This window comes from Piliocolobus tephrosceles, chromosome 9 (assembly GCF_002776525.5).
Source record: "Piliocolobus tephrosceles isolate RC106 chromosome 9, ASM277652v3, whole genome shotgun sequence".
In the NCBI taxonomy this organism is placed as follows: domain Eukaryota; kingdom Metazoa; phylum Chordata; class Mammalia; order Primates; family Cercopithecidae; genus Piliocolobus; species Piliocolobus tephrosceles.
Window position 1 is genome coordinate 106,901,987 of NC_045442.1, and position 16,104 is coordinate 106,918,090.

At 40.8% G+C, this 16,104-nt stretch overlaps 1 protein-coding gene across 6 annotated transcripts in view; it reads right to left on the reverse strand.

Annotated features, from left to right (window-relative positions):
- Positions 1-16,104, reverse strand: part of KIAA1217 (KIAA1217 ortholog) — an 846,584-nt gene that overhangs the window by 90,520 nt on the left and 739,960 nt on the right. For 2 of the 6 annotated variants that reach the window (XM_023223198.2, XM_023223199.2), the window contains exon 1: positions 6,995-7,345. The exons of the other annotated variants lie outside the window; for them this stretch is intronic. The gene's annotated coding sequence lies outside the window, so the exon portion shown is untranslated. Of the gene's footprint in view, positions 1-6,994; positions 7,346-16,104 lie in introns of those variants that run through there. 6 annotated transcript variants of the gene reach the window in all.

The window sequence follows — 16,104 nt, forward strand, 5'->3', positions numbered from 1 at the left end:
GCTGAGGCAGGCGAATCACTTGAACCTGGGAGGCAGAGGTTGTAGTGAGCTGAGATCACGCCATTGCACTCCAGCCTGGGCGACAGAGTGAGACTCTGTCTCAAAAAAACAAAAAAAAAGGTTTAATCCTCCTCGTCAATCAGTACTCCTCCACACCATCATCTTGAGGAAGGCAGTGGGGTGTGGTGGAGCGAGCACCGGATTATGACTCAAAAGGCTTGGTTTCTCCCTGCTGGGAATCTCTTCTTGGCTATGGTCTCATAACTGTGACTGTAGTCCTCACACTGAACTTCTCTGAGCCTCGGATTCAGCTCCTTAGTTGGTTCAGTAAAACCTTGCACTTTCTCTTCTGGTGCTGTGAATAGCTAATGAGTTCCATCACTGTTGTGTCACTGTGCACGCATGATTATTAATATCACCAGCAAACATTCAGGGGTCTACCCAGTGAGCTGTGAGGCAGAAGAAAATGAATAAAACGGAAAATGCTCACTTAAATATATTCACAGATGGATGAAATGAATGACACATTCGTTTTTGAGGTACAAGAACTGGCAAAAGAATGAGGACTCTGGATGCAGCCAATGTAAGAACATCACACTGTATTACATTTCAAAGACATCATATTTGAGAAAATGGTCCAGGCTGGACATGGTGGCTCACGCCTGTAGTCCCAGCACTTTGGGAGGCTGGGGCTGGTGGATTGCTTGAGCTCGGGAGTTCGCAACAAGCCTGGGCAACATGGTGAAACCCTATCTCTACAAAAAATAGAGAAATTAGCCTGGTGGGGTGGCATGCACCTCTAGTCCCAGCAACTTGGGAGACTAAGCAGGGAGGATCATTTGAGCTCGGGAGGCGGAGGTTGCAGTGAACCACTGCACCACTGCACTCCAGTCTGGGCGATAGAGGGAGACTCTTGTCTCAAAAACAAAAACAAAAACAAAACAAAACAAAAAAAACAGTACTTTTCCTCATTCCTATTCCCAAATTAATTGATCATTCTGAACCCAGATCAGGCTATATAAAAGACTCCCAATCCATTTCGTAGTGTTACAACAACAAATAGACTCAAATTGCAATTATCTATAATCACTGTGAGATGGGTGATTACCCACATCTTGGCACTGGATCATTCTCTTTTCCTTCCCATCTTACCACCTGGGAGAACATCTCTTTTGTGAATGAAAAGAGCATCCGTGTCATTACTTGTCTGTGGCCAGAATGCAAGCTTTGACTGGTGAAGAGGAAACTTAACTAATTAACTCAAGATATGTGTTTAGAGGCTCTCGGAATTTCAACTATGTTATCCATTCTAGTCCTGTCCCACATTTATATTAAAAACAGGGAGCTGGGTGCTTTAGCATGGTTCTTGATAGAAAAACATTTATCTTGTAATAATGCTCAAAATTAATTTTTGGCATAGCAAAAATTGGGAATTTAATGCAAATGTAGAGATGTTTTGTTATTGCACATATCTGCCGAGACAGCTTTGCCCATATACTCACTGTATCTATATTTAAAATATAAAATTATATTTGGGTAGTTTTTATATTAAGATACTCTATGTATATGAGTACATATCTGTCGATAAAAATTCTGTGCCAAAATTAAAAATATCAAAATTCCACATCTGACTCATTTTTATGCTCTAGTCTCAAAGTGACACTGAATAGAAACTTATTAGCATTTCAGTGAATTTCTTCAGATCATTGTTACGAATAATAAAAATACAGAAACATTTTAAAACAACATATTTCAGTCTTAAAATGGTCAGATTAACATAATTATAGCCCGAGGTTGCCAACAATGCCACATTTCTCATTTTCATGAAAATGCAGAGGTTCTCTCAGATTGCAAGCTAATAGGCTCCTTGGTCTAAATATATACAGTAAAATCTGCAACAAATTTCTGAAGCATTAAGATCTGAACCCTGCAGATATCTGGTGAGTAAGTTGTGCTGCAGTGGAGCAGACATTTTTTTTTTTTTTTTTTTGCAGTTACACAGCTGCTAGAAAATATATTTTTAGATTTGCTTTTAAAAGCAAGCAAAAACGGTTTCCACTTTGTGGATTTCCATCCATGATGTATCCATCATGATCCCTCAGTCCCTACTGCAAGGGGTCAACCATCTACAAAATGTTCTATTCCGTGTCCTCCTTCCTTGCAAGTGACTGCAAGGACTGGTACTAACTGCTCATTCTAGACGAAGCTATCAGACCCTGACCACCAATCCTATGCTTTAGAGGTGCTGACACGCATCGAAGTTTAAGCACCCTATAGATCAGGCCCCTGCTATTTCTGAATTGCCCCATTGTTGGCATTGCTATGATTCCTTTTTGTTGTTTGTGTTTTTCTTTGGAACTCTTCCTACTCTGTCAAGGGTGCATGAAAAGGAACAGGTTCAAAGAATGAAATCAGAACAAGGCAAAGCACGACCTTTGATGTCACAAGAAAAGAAGAAAAGGAAAGAAATCAAATACATGTGTCGATCAACTAAGTCAAACGTATTTTCTGTTTCAGGAATATGGAGTGAGTTAGTGCTGCCTGCATAATGGAAAGAGGTCCTCTAGCTTAAATGAAAAGCTAGGTAGTAACACCTTTTATCTGGAGAGACCTTAAATAAATAAATCTGCTCAAAAAACTATTTAATGAGTAGCTCTTTTTTTTCTCCCAAATAGTAACATGCTGATGGTCCTGAGAACTCTTAGAGAAGAATTAGAATTCACATGGACATCCACTTTATTTATTTATTTATTTTTGCCAATTGTATGCTTTTAAATGAAGTTTTACCCTGTCCCTTCCTTGAACCCTCAATTTGGGCTTCATCTTAAAGCCGTGGTTTTTATACTTCACACGTTAACAAGATACCATCACCACTTTGGCTCTATCTTTGTATCAGCTATACTAGTACTCATTTAATAATTTTCTTTAGGTCAGTTTTAAATTGACTTTTTTCTCCTTAGTTGTGACTAAGAATTATAGTTGTGACTTAAGGAATTAATGAATATTAACCCTCAAGTTCTTTGTGCTACCAGTCTTTCCAATATTCATTCAAAACAACATCATATAATTGTTACCGTTTATGAAGTGTTTTTCTAGTTACCACCTAAAATCACTGGTTCCAAGCAATGGACAACTTTGAAAGCAATGTGAGGAGTCATGCATTAATGTTTCAAATAGCATAACTGCAGGAGCTGTTTGCCACAGCAAAGAAGCTGTTTTTTAAAATAATGCCATAATACTGTACAACCTTGTTGAGCCAATATTGTTTTAGTCAAAGTAGCTCATAATTTGAAACAGCTGCTATTTTTCAGTTGACATGATGGCCTATTCTCCTTCCATAAAAAATACTGGATAATCTAAATCTGGTTAGTTTAAAATCCATTTATTTTTAGTCCAGGCTCATGCATTTCCAATTAATCAGCTCTGGCCTAACTGCAGGATTTCTGGTTCTCTTTTAGTAAGATAATCCAGAAGAGAGAGAGAGAGTTGTCCTGCTTTCTAGAGGATAAGTGAAAGCTGGCTAGACTCAGCGACCACAAAAGATGGCTAAGAGAAATCAAATAGATAGTGTTTTTCTAAATCAATCAAGAAGACAAACCTTGTAAGATCCAGAGGGGTGAGAACAAAAGCAGGGAACAGGCTGACACGGCACTGCATAGAGACAAGGGTCTGGTCTTGGGAACAGTGACTTGAGATCCAGCCCTATTTTTGCCACTTCTTTATTTTGTGATCTTGACCATGTCATGTCAAACACTCTGGACCTCCTGGGTCTCCAGTTACAGGGCAATGGGTTACAAAAGATGATGCCTAAGACCTTCTTTCTATTTCTAAAGCCCTATGACTCCAAATACGTCAGGCCTCTTTCTTGTTTTCATTTTTAATTTTTGTGCCAACATAGTAGGTGTATGTATTTGTGGGCTACATGAGATATTTTGATACAGCATGCAATGTGTATAATCGCATCAGGGTAAATGGGGTGTCTGCCACCTCAAGCATTCATCCTTTGTGTTACAAACATTCCGGTTATACTTTTTTTTTTTTTTTTTGAGACAGAGTCTTGCTCTGTTGCCCAGGCTGGAGTGCAGTGGCACAATCTCGGCTCAATGCAAGCTCCGCCTCCCGGGTTTACGCCATTCTCCTGCCTCAGCCTCCCGAGTAGCCGGGACTACAGGCGCCCGCTACCTTGCCTGGCTAATTTTTTTTTTTGTAGTTTTAGTAGGGACGGGGTTTCACTGCATTAGCCAAGATGGTCTAGATCTCCTGACCTTGTGATCCGCCCGCCTCGGCCTCCCAAAGTGCTGGGATTACAGGCGTGAGCCACATCACCTGGCAGTTATACTCTTTTAGTTATTTTAAAATGTATAATTAAATTATTTTTGACTATAGGCATTCTGTTTTGCTAGCAAATACTAGGTCTCATTCATTCTTTCTAAATGATTTTTCTGTACCCATTAAGTATCTTTTAAAAAAATATTATTAGTTTCAGGGCTGTTTCTTGAGGGAGCACTGGTGATGCAGGTCGGGTTTGTCTTCTCAATTACAAATCTGCGGTAGCCAGCTCTAGTTCCTCAAAAGCAGACAGAGTATCTATGACTTCTGCAAATCACAAGTAAGCAGAGATCACCTGCTCCATAAGAAAAAGTAGGACAGAAGAAAATGTGTTACCAGTAGGCAAAATGTATCTTAAAAGCACTTTTTTCTTTTTAAAAGATTAGCGTGTTATTCTCCCTACCCCCAAATTTATATAAAAGTAACACATGCTCATTTGAGAAATGTTGGAAAAAGCATCAAGAGAAAAACGGTCCCCTGGAAGCCCTCTCAGGGGTAGGGTCTGGAACCCAGGGAGCCTAGGCTGATGTGGTAGAGAACAGCCTAGTATGATCTGGGATGCCTTGCTGAGCACCCACAAAGAACACAGGAAAACAAAACCCCAGCAAGTGAAAAATACACAGGTACAAGGGATGCAACTTGAAAATGCAAGGACATATATCCGCAGTCAAAGGCATTTTCCGCCAACACCTATACTTACAAGAGCAAAGAAAAGGGATGCGGTTTGGATATCAAAGGGCAGAGGGATATGGCAAAAACCTCTCATGTGCACTCCAGCCAGCAACGACTCAGAACTCTTTGGGAGCTAACCCTAGTACCTGCTGGGGAGAAGGAAGGTTCTGCTCCAATCAACTTGGAGTTGCGTTGGTTCTGTAGCCAATCCTGGATTTCAGGCTGAACTGGGGCTGGAAGCCTTGATCGTGAAGCCTGTGTTGGGAGCAGCTGCATCCCCTGTTGATGCTGTTAGCAGTAATTACTTTGCATCACAAATCACCAGGATATTTTTGCTGCAGTGTTGATGTCTCACTCTTCAGGAGGAGGTGGGAAGAGCAATGTTGAAGGTGAAGTTTGGGCTCTCAGGCAGCTGAGCCAGCTGCCCTAACTTCAGAACCCTCCACCTTCAGCCTTAGCAATTCTTCCCGGCCCCCTCCTGAGAGCTCTGCGAGCAGACTGAAGGGCAGTGGGCAGGCACAGTTAGCCAGTCTCCATTCAAAGATACTTTCTAGCTGCCAAATCAAGCTCCCAAACAAGCTCCCTGCTCTGTCCTATGGAAACCTTTTTTATGAGCAACACAGCACATGAAGCAAAGAAGAAAACAGGAAAGGTCTGTGTAGTAAAGAGGAAAGAGTCGTTTATCCAAAGTGCTTTTCTCTATCTCTACACTATCTGATGTTCACTGTTTTCATTATGCTCTGAGTAAGTTGTAACCAGGTCCCTGGATAAACAACCAGTGTGATGCTAGGTTTTGGATGCTACAGATCTAAAATAAAATAAAATTCCAGAAAAATACAAAATAGTTTATCCTGAAGCCGCATAAACATTAGACCTGAAGCTCTCAGCTACTATTAAGGCTGTGCTGTTCAGGACTTAAAAACAAGGAAGACAGCCTGGATTTAAACCCCAGCTCTGCTACTTACAAGTGTGTAATTGTTTTGATCTTGTTCCTCTCTAAGCCTTGGTTTTCCAAACTTAAAATGGGTGTAATAGTACCTATTCCATAGGGTTATGATGATGACTAAATAAAATAATAGATATTATGTAAACCACATTGGATAACAACTTCTCATGTATATTGACTCATCTGTAAACTGGGATAAAGATACCCGCAGAAATATGAATAAGCAAAGTCATGAACACATGTACTTTTGAAAGGAAACAGACTAATTTAAAAGGACATTGCTCCTATTAAATTCCTTTAAAGGAAATCAATGCAAAAATATTGTGACTGAATTATCGTAAGAGTTGACAGAATAGTTATCTCAAGTAAACATGATTTCTGTCAAAGACTTTCTCAGGCAATCACTAAACCTGATATAAACTTGTTATATCAAGCTTGTTATTTAAAAACTGTAGAAGTTTTAAATGTGATTTCATACAGATTAAATTGCTATTTCTTTAAATTATTTTCAAGACCAGAATAAAGACTATTTTATTTTACAATTTAAAGTGATTTTCACAAGAACAAAATACCAAATAATTTTTCCCTAGAATGTTAAAGGACACATATGAATTTCCCTCCTCGTTTGTACCATGCCTTCAAATTATCGACTTTGCCTCAGACACTGTATGTAAGTCAACATCTTCACGAAAACACTGAAAATTGTCACAGAGCACATAAATCAACAAGACCTGTAAAAGCAAACTATGTTGCCATTTTAAATCCTTTTCCAAATTATAAGGTTAGCCAGAAACAAGACCACAAGATTTATAGATTGAAGACAGCCCAGTTTAATTTAAGTGGATTTCAAAAAAAACAGAATAATGTCAATAACAAAGAGAGGTTTTCTTCTAAGCAGTGTGCAAGAAGTTAAAATAAAACCTAAAATTCCAATTTCCTATTGCATTGAACTTGAATACAGAAGACAAGTTAATGAAAGATAAATGTGCCAGAGCATGAAAAAAAAATTCTAAAGATAATATCTTATCATAAAGGCACAGTTCTTACCTTACATTTTCCGTGAGCCTTTCTTTTCTAGAAGAAACTTTCTAGACTCACAGAGACCTCGAAACCACCCCTCTCTCCAATGCTTTCAGCTTTGCCTGTCTTCATGGTGACTAAATGCAAGCCTTGGGTTTTTTACAGAAGGAAGCTTTTAGTCAAAATATGTGGTTTAAAGGAGCAGTATCCACTCTTGTTAAAACTATTTCACGGACATTCAGAGGTTTTGTTTCTACCCTATGAAAGTTAATTCTGAGTAGGAAGGCATTTTTCCTGTCCCAGAAATCAGCATAACTAAAACCAATGCTGAGCTAACGAGAAATGTTTCTTCCATGTGTTCTGTCTGGCAGAAACTGCAAGCCATATCAAGGAAACACGTGATGTTTATAAATACAATATGGCTCATGTTGTCATAACCTCTCAATGACAAAAAATAAAAAAAAAATAGTACAAGGAAAAGCAAGCAGCTACGCAGCAGGAAAGATGAGATTTGTATCACTTGGAAGTTGCATATCAGATGTGCATATATTACCTTTTCGTGCTTCTTGAAAAATAAGACTTTATAACCGGAAGCAGAGAAGGAGCAAGAAAATACCTCCCATGTTCTGGATAGCCACTGTATTCAAATGTGTTTGCCTAGCTAATCATTTCCGTAAGAGTCCTTCCTTATCAATCGTAACAGAAACATCTTTTTTGCCTCCCAGAAAAGCACAGTATAAAAAAGATATCATTACGTATATCACTCATAAATGAGTTCCACAGTGTTAACTCCAGCGAATTATAGAACACAGGCAAGGATTTCATCTAGCTTGAACTGATGTGAAAAACTATAGACGTCCGTATCATTATTGATTATTGAGTTAATTGATTGTTGTCCGTATCATTATTGCTTTTTGCCAATATATCTTCAGGATCTTGCATGAGAGCTGAGACCAGAGGAAGGATCTGACTCACTATGGCTGATTGAGTGAATAAGTAAACGCTTACAGTAATGAAGTTAGGTTAACTGTTCTAAAGTCATCATCCTTACGTTATAAGTTTAGAGATATTTGAAATACTGACTATCAACTCCATCTAAAAGCAAGGGGCCAGGCACAGTGGCTCATGCCTATAATCCCAGCACTTTGGAAGGCCATGGAGGGAGGATCCCTGGAGCCCAGGAGTTCAAAGCCAGCCTGGGCAACATAGGGAGACTCTGTCTCTACAAAGAATTTAGAAAATTAGCCAAGTGTGGTGGTGTGGGCCTGCAGTTCCAGCTAATCAGGAGGCTGAGCAGGGAGGATCACTTGAGCCAGGGAGGCTGAGGGTGCAGTAAGCCATGATTGTGGCACTGCACTCCAATCTGGGTGACAGAGCAAGACCCTGTCTTCAAAATAAAATAAAAATAAAGCAAAATAAGAGCAAGATTTATCCTAGTGAATTATAAACACAGCAAAATCAGATCTATCTTATTTAGATTTGTTATCTACGGATTTAGCTTACTTTCTACCACAGGTGAATTTAACTCCTGAAAAATCCAGCCCCTCCCCCCACAAAAAAGGTTAGATAAGTGTGTATTTCTGATGAATACTTATTTTAATCTGACAAAGAAGTTTTTTCTTTATTGTTATTCTTAAACTTCAGGTTATTAACTTTTTTGTTTGTTTGTTTTTTTGAGATGGAGTCTCACTCTGTCACCAGGCTGGAGTACAGTGGTATGATCTCGGCTCACTGCAATCTCCGCCTCCTGGGTTCAAGCGATTCTCTTGCATCAGCCTCCCAAGTAGCTGGGACTAGAGGCACACACCACCAAGCCCAGTTAATTTTTGTATTTTTAGTAGAGACAGGGTCTCACCATGTTGACCAGGATGGTCTCGATCTCTTGACTTTGTGATCTGCCTGCCTCAGCCTTCCAAAGTGCTGCGATTACAGGTGTGAGCCACCATGCTCAGCCCAGGGTTATTAACTTCTATCAAATTACACCGATGGACTGAGGAAAGGCAGACATTCTTATTTCTCATTTGTGTCAGTGGCCAATACTGGGATGGATTAGGTAATGTGCTATAAGCCTCAAACATGTACCTTTACAAATCATTGTATTGCCCTTAGTAGATAAGGCACTAACTGAAAGTTGGTGATAGAAAAGGGCTGAAGTAAGTACCTTTTTCTATCCAGGTATTTAATAAGAATCTACTCAGGGCAGGGCACTGTCCGACAGAGCCACAGGGAGTATGAAGATGAATGAAATGGAGACCCTGTCCCCGAGAAGCTTAGAGCTGAAAGACACTTAAGATGTGTGGACAGAAAACCAACACCACGTGTTCTCACTCATAGGTGGGAATTGAATAATGGACACAGGGTGGGGAACATCACACACCAGGGCCTGTCATGGGGTGGGGGGAGGGGGGAGGGATAGCATTAGGAGATATACCTAAGGTAAATGATGAGTTAATGGGTGCAGCACACCAACATGGCACATGTATACATATGTAACAAACCTGCACGTTGTGTACATGTACCCTAGAACTTAACGTATAATAAAAAATAAATAAATAAATAAATACATCATTCATAAGAAAAAGAATAACATGGTGAAAGGAAAAAAAAAAGAAACATGCATCAATAACTCAGTGCAGGCAGGAAAAGGGGAGTGCACAAAGACAGCAGGGCAGGGAGGTGAAGTTCTATGGAAGTTTCGAGAAGGAACAGTGAGTGGTGAGGCTTGGAAAGAGAAGAGTGAGAGAGCCTTGATGAAGAGAGTGGCTTCTGGATTAGGTCTTCAGAAATGCGTGGCCCATGGACATGTGGCGATGACTCATGGACGTGCTGATGAAGACAGTGGTGGGAAAGAAAGGACGGTAGTGACCACAGGCGTGATTACAAAGGCCAATTCTAGAGTTGGCCTGCCTGGCTCTAAATTCAGCTCCACTTCTCTTTAGCTGGGTAGCTTTGAGCAAGTACGCTGACCTCTCTAGTCTCAGCTTCCACTTCTGAAACAGGAGGAGAATAAGAACTCCTCTCACATTGTACAGCTGTGAAAATCAAATGGCAGTAAATACAAGCAAATTGCTCAGTATGGTGACTGGCACAGAGTAAGCACATCAGGAATGTTAGTGATACCACTGTCATTGCATGAGTGAAGGGGATATTACGGCTGGGTCAAGAACAATCTCTAAATAGATAATCAGCTAGGCATGTTTTCTGAAACTTCCATTTCTGTGGGACTCTTTTGTTACTATGGGATGACTTGATAATCCCTGAATCCCAAACCCTTCTTCTCAACCAGAACACTGCCCTGTGAGAAAAAGTACTCTGAGTTTGGTGGCCACTGCAGACACACATACTAAATGGGCAAATCACTCCTTTCTTTCCTTTTTTTTTTATTTTTATGGATATCTTTTATAGTATGCTCAGAAGAGGAGAGAAGGAAGCAAAATTAAATATAAGAAGATACCATGAAATAGATGCACAATGAAATTAAGAAATGAAACAAATGTTAATAAAGGATAGTTTGTGTGTTCTGAAGTCTTAGTAGGAACATCATTTCAAAATTGCAAAACTTAAATGGAAATATCAAGGAAGGGAGTCTGTGGGCTCTGTATAAAGGAGCAGAAAGAAGTTCAAATCCAGGGTCTGATACTGATCAGATGTGTGACCTTGGGAAAGACCTCTTTTGCTTCAGTCTTATCACCTGTGAAAATGAAGTCAGTATACCCACTTTGCAGAGTTACTGACTAATTTAAATAATATGTAAAGTACTTAACACATTGCCTACTCAGCAGACACAAAAAGGTTTGCAATCTTCTATCTAGAACAACGATGGTAGAGAATGAACACTAGTTATATCCTGATAGATTGCACCAAGAAATTAATAGAGTCCCTATACATTTTTACAGTTTTACAGAAAAAAGAAGTCAAAGTGGAATGTGCAACAAAAGGAAGATGAAAGTAGGAAAATTAAAAAGAGAGTCCAGGAATGAAGCCAACACACAAAACACACGCCACAAATGCCTGTACCCTTGCTGTGGGTGGGCCACAAATTTAATTCTAAGCTTTAGAGTAGCAACACAAAGAGGGAAAATGATCACTTACAAGATTCAAAGTGTCCGTATGATAAAAATAAACCAGGAGAAGTACAACTATTTCTGGTGATGAGAACAGAGAGAGATTTTTACAGTGGGTCCTCATTAATGACAGAAAATGAAAAATATGGCATTTGTAGGACCATCAGTAGGACACTCAGTGCCTCCTGTTTAACAAGTGTGTTTACTCTGCACTCACCAGGGGTTAAGATGCCATGACCGGTTTTTGGAGGGATGTGAAGATGACCCATCTCATAATATGGCTTGTGCCTTTGAAGAGTGTACAGTCTTTTGGATGAACACACATTTAAATGATTATAACACAACGCAAATGTGCAACAGGCCTCCAAAAGGGAAAGATGAATTCTGACAGGGCATTAGCGAAAGCTTCCTGGAGTAGGTAGTCTTTTACTGGGGCTCTAAAAACAAGTTTTTATTATTTTGTAAAATATTTTATTATGGGCTGGGCATGGTGGCTCACGCCTGTAATCCTATCACTTTAGGAGGCCGAGGCAGGTGGATCACCTGAGGTCAGGAGTTCGAGACCAGCCTGGCCAACATGGTGAAACCCCGTCTCTAGTAAAAACTACAAAACTTTGTCAGGAGCGGTGGTGTGCACCTGTAATCCCAGATACTCAGGCGGCTAAGAGAGGAGAATTGCTTGAATCCAGGAAGCAGAGGTTGCGGTGAGCTGAGATCGCGCCACTGCACTCCAGCCTGGTAACAGAGCAAGACTCTGTCTCAAAAACAAAACAAAGAAAAACAAAACCAAACAGATTATGAAAATTTTCAAACACAAAAAGTAGAGAAAACAACAAAAGGTACCCGCATCATCCAGCTTTGACATTTTTCAACATTTTACCAATATTGTTTCATCTACTTCCACCTTTTCGTTTCTTGGTTTGCTGCAGTATTTTAAAGCAAGTCCCATTTGTCATGTCATTTAACCTGTAAATACTTTAGTATGTTCCATCTTTTAAAACATAACCACTAACCTATTATTATGCCTAATAGAATTACCAGCTATCCCTTAATATCTCCTGATTCCTAACACATGTTCAAATTTCCCAAATAGTTTTAAAGATGTCTTTTACAGTTACTTTGTTCTTCTCAAAATCTGAAGATGGTGCACAGGCCACATTTTGTTATGGTACAGAAGGCCCCCGAGAAACTTAACTGCGCTCCCTCCCACACTTTTTTTTTCATGCCAGCAATTTGCTGAAGGAATTAGACAACTGTCCTGGAATATGTTAGATGAGTAGAATTTTGAAAGGCAGATACGTAGAGAGGGAGAGTGAATTTGAGACACTTGGAGAAAGAAAACAGGAGAATGAGATGTGGGAAATAAGAACTGTTAGGTGATTCAGTAGATAAATAATGGAGGTTGTAATTTCAGCAGCCACAGTGCCTGGGTTTAAATCTCTGCTCTGCTACTCTGGCTGTGTGGCCTTGGGAAAATCTCTTAACACAAGGAGCTGTCTCATCATCTGTAAATAGGGGGACTTATACCAAGACCTATCTCAAAAGTTTATCTTGAGGATTAAATAATTAAAATTACTGACCAGGCGTGGTAGTCCACGCCTCTAATCCCAGCACTTTGGGAGGTCGAGGCAGACAGATCACCTGAAGTCAGGAGTTTGAGACCAGCCTGACCAACATGGAGAAACCCCGTCTCTACTAAAACAAATACAAAATTAGCTGGGCGTGGTGGCACATGCCTGTAATCCCAGCTACTCAGTAGGCTGAGGTGGGAGAATTGCTTGAATCCAGGAGGCAGAGGTTGCAATGAGCCAAGATCACACCACTGCACTCCAGCCTGGACGGCACAGCGAGACTCCCTCTCCAAAAAAAAAAAAAAATTCCCACAAAAGTGCTTAATAAATGCTCAAATAGGTTAGCTATTGTAAGAATACTGGTACAGGCAGTGGCAGAAGGTTCATCTGTTAGAGACCTTGCAGAGGGGAGTGGATGAGCTCTGGTGACCAGGTGAATGCGTTGGAAGAACAAAGGTCAGGCAAAAGAAGAATCATTGACAATTCAATGTTTTACATCCCTTCTTCCACATTCCCCAAAATATGCATGCATACACACACAGGCACACATGCATGTGCACACACATACACACAGCCCATCGTAACCCCTCCATTCTTCAAAAGGTAATCAAGAAGGATAAAGACTTGAGTGGGAGAAAGATTAGGAATTTTTTCTCCTACAGAATGCATTAGAAACTGTGGAAATCATCTCCAGGTGAAGACACTTAGAAGCTGAACATTTGGGTCTTGAATTCTAGAGATGGCAGAGCTAGGGATATGGCTTCATGGGTCATCCGCATCGATGTAATAGTCAAACAAGTGGTAAGATAAGAATCACAAGTGCAAAGGTTCAGATAAAAATGAGCAAATTTATAAAAACAAAACAAATAAACCCCAAACTAGAGAAGCCGCTTGAACACAGGCAAGAGGAAGAAGAGTTAGGGAATGAAGGAGGCTGAGGTGTCTGTGAATGCAGACAAGGAATTTAGACACAGCAGTGACATGGAGACCAATGATTTCTAAGGAGACCACTCACTGGTGTCAAACACAAAGGTCAGTAGAAGAGGAGTGGGAGGCAGCAGTTACCTTGGGTATTAGGGAATAATTTAAGAAGTAGGGCCAATCTGGCAATTGTCTATATGCAAGTAAAAATCAAAGACATGCAAGAGATATTAAAGGAAGCAGAGAAGAGGGAGAGTATTAAATGATGAGAGCAGAGAGTCTTGGAAAGTTGTCTTAAAGCACACAAGAAGGTGGAGAAGCCCCTACACTATGAAAAAGCCACCAGGTTTGGTGACTAGCAAGTCACCCTCAAAGCAGGAGAATTGTCCAGTTCCTTCAACAAACAGGTGGTATGGAAAAACGTGTACTTTCTGAGAGTCATGAAATGGAATGGTTCCATCTTCGAGTGGTACATTTGTGAATTTAAAACCCTGTGAGGACATATATAAATTTTGCAAAAGGGCCTGTTCCATATGGTGAGCTCAGTCCCTTGGGAACTGAATTATCAAAGCTCCTATCTGATGTAAGGAAACAAAAGCCATGCAATTAAATTAGATCAGGGTGGTGCGCAGAGAAACAGGAGCCAGGTGTGCTGAGTTCCAGCCGAGAACCACAAGTCTCCTTAGACAGACTAGCCTCCAAAACGCTCAGCTAGATGCTAGATGAAAATCTAGATACACGTTTTCCCCACGAAGCAGCATTTCACGCACACTCTGAGGCCTAGTCTAGCACGCTTCCTGAGAAACACATTTCCAATCATAAAACCGCTCTGGGAAGACTGTTTTAGATGGAGAGTTTTACATTTTCTTTTCTTTCAGAGGCAAGATATTACATTCATTGTTTAAGGAAAGTCTCCGAAACCCCTGAGGAGTCTGGTGTGACTACTGTTGCCCCTCTGCTTATTCCAACCGATGTTTTTCATGACATGCATGTTTATTGGTCATAAGCAGGCAGCTGGGAGGTCTGTGCCAGGCTGTCTCTGGAGGCTGGGGAATGAGGTCTAATGACATCAGGGGCAGGACTGCAGTGACTGACTTGTGTGAGCAGTTAGCATCGAATTCCTTCATGGCCGTACTCACATTGCAAACGTACGGGAGGATGGAGTTCCCTAACCCCACCCTGCAGCGTGGTTTAGTCTACAACAATTGATCCTTGCTCTGTTCCCTGTTTCTGTTCTCCACCATGGGCAGCTGGTTGTGCAGCTGGGCTCCAGAGGCAGGGTTCAACAAAGCTTCCTGCCCTTTAATGGCAATGCAGCCACATTCATCAAAAAAGGAAAAAAAATTCCAACCTGCAGAGCCAAAAGGTGAGGGCAGCTGAATTCCATGCCTTTTAGTGTCTGCAATCTGTGAACAGAAACCAAGTTGCAAACTGCAGGCATGATCATACCTAGCTGGCTTTGAAACCGCTTTCTATTTCTCATTTCTAAGTAATCCACATTGAAACACAAACGCTTTTCTGTTGGTTAGATGGTAAACATTTACTGTCCCTTCATTTAGGGACAACGATTGAGTTTCCCACACACACAAAATGAGAGCTTAAAGTAGGCTCTGGGTAACCCAGAAAAAGTGATCAGCAGGATTTCATCTTCAAGTAAGAACAGAACCACTCTGCAGAAACCCATAGCACATGTTCTGCATTCTGATCAGCTTTGTTCATACGGTCAATATTTGATTCTCTCAGTCCTCACTGATGGTCCTTCAGTAGGTACCAGAGCTTCTGGAGGGTTAAAACAGGTGTCCCTCCAGCCACAAACAAGATTATCAGAGGCGATTCTGGGGCACCTGTGTGGAAATGGCTCTATGTGACAGGAACAGAACTCTCAGCACCATGGAACTCCAGTGTGAAAGCTAGACATATCAGAAAATAAAGATATTCAAAGAGTAAAGACATTGATGAATGTCTCCGAGAAAGAGAATAACAGAGTAAGAAAAGGCAAATGGTGCTGTAATATTTAGTCCATGCTTCACGACTGGCATGACTCAATCTGTCTCCATGTGGCTCTGGTTTACACATAAAGTATAACTGGAGAAATAAACCTCAAAATCCTAGAATTTCTGAAGTAGCAACACAGCTTTCAATTCAAGTCACACATCATTTCTGACACAAAAATAACAGCAGCTGAGTACGTGAGAGGCCCTTCCCTCCAGAAGTGTAGGCTCTGATCCCACAATGTCGTCATTCGTATTCCAGTCCAGAAGGACACAGACCTTCTCCCAGCGCTTTCAGCTAGATCTCCTGGCTTCTTTTCTGGTTCTAAACTTACCCCACATGGAAAGCACAATGGTGGTCCCTGAAAGATGTCTGCATTCTAGTCCCCTCAACCTGTGACTACATCAGGTTATATGGGAAAGGGAGAGTCAAGGTTGCCAGTCAGCTGACCTTAAAATAGGGAGCTTTTTCTGGAGGATTGGGTAGGCTCAAGGTCCTTAAAGTGTCCTTAAAAGTGGACGTAGGTAGGTACCAGCAGCTCTGGTACCTACCTATGGACCACGGAAGCAGGATCAAAGGGAAGCTATCT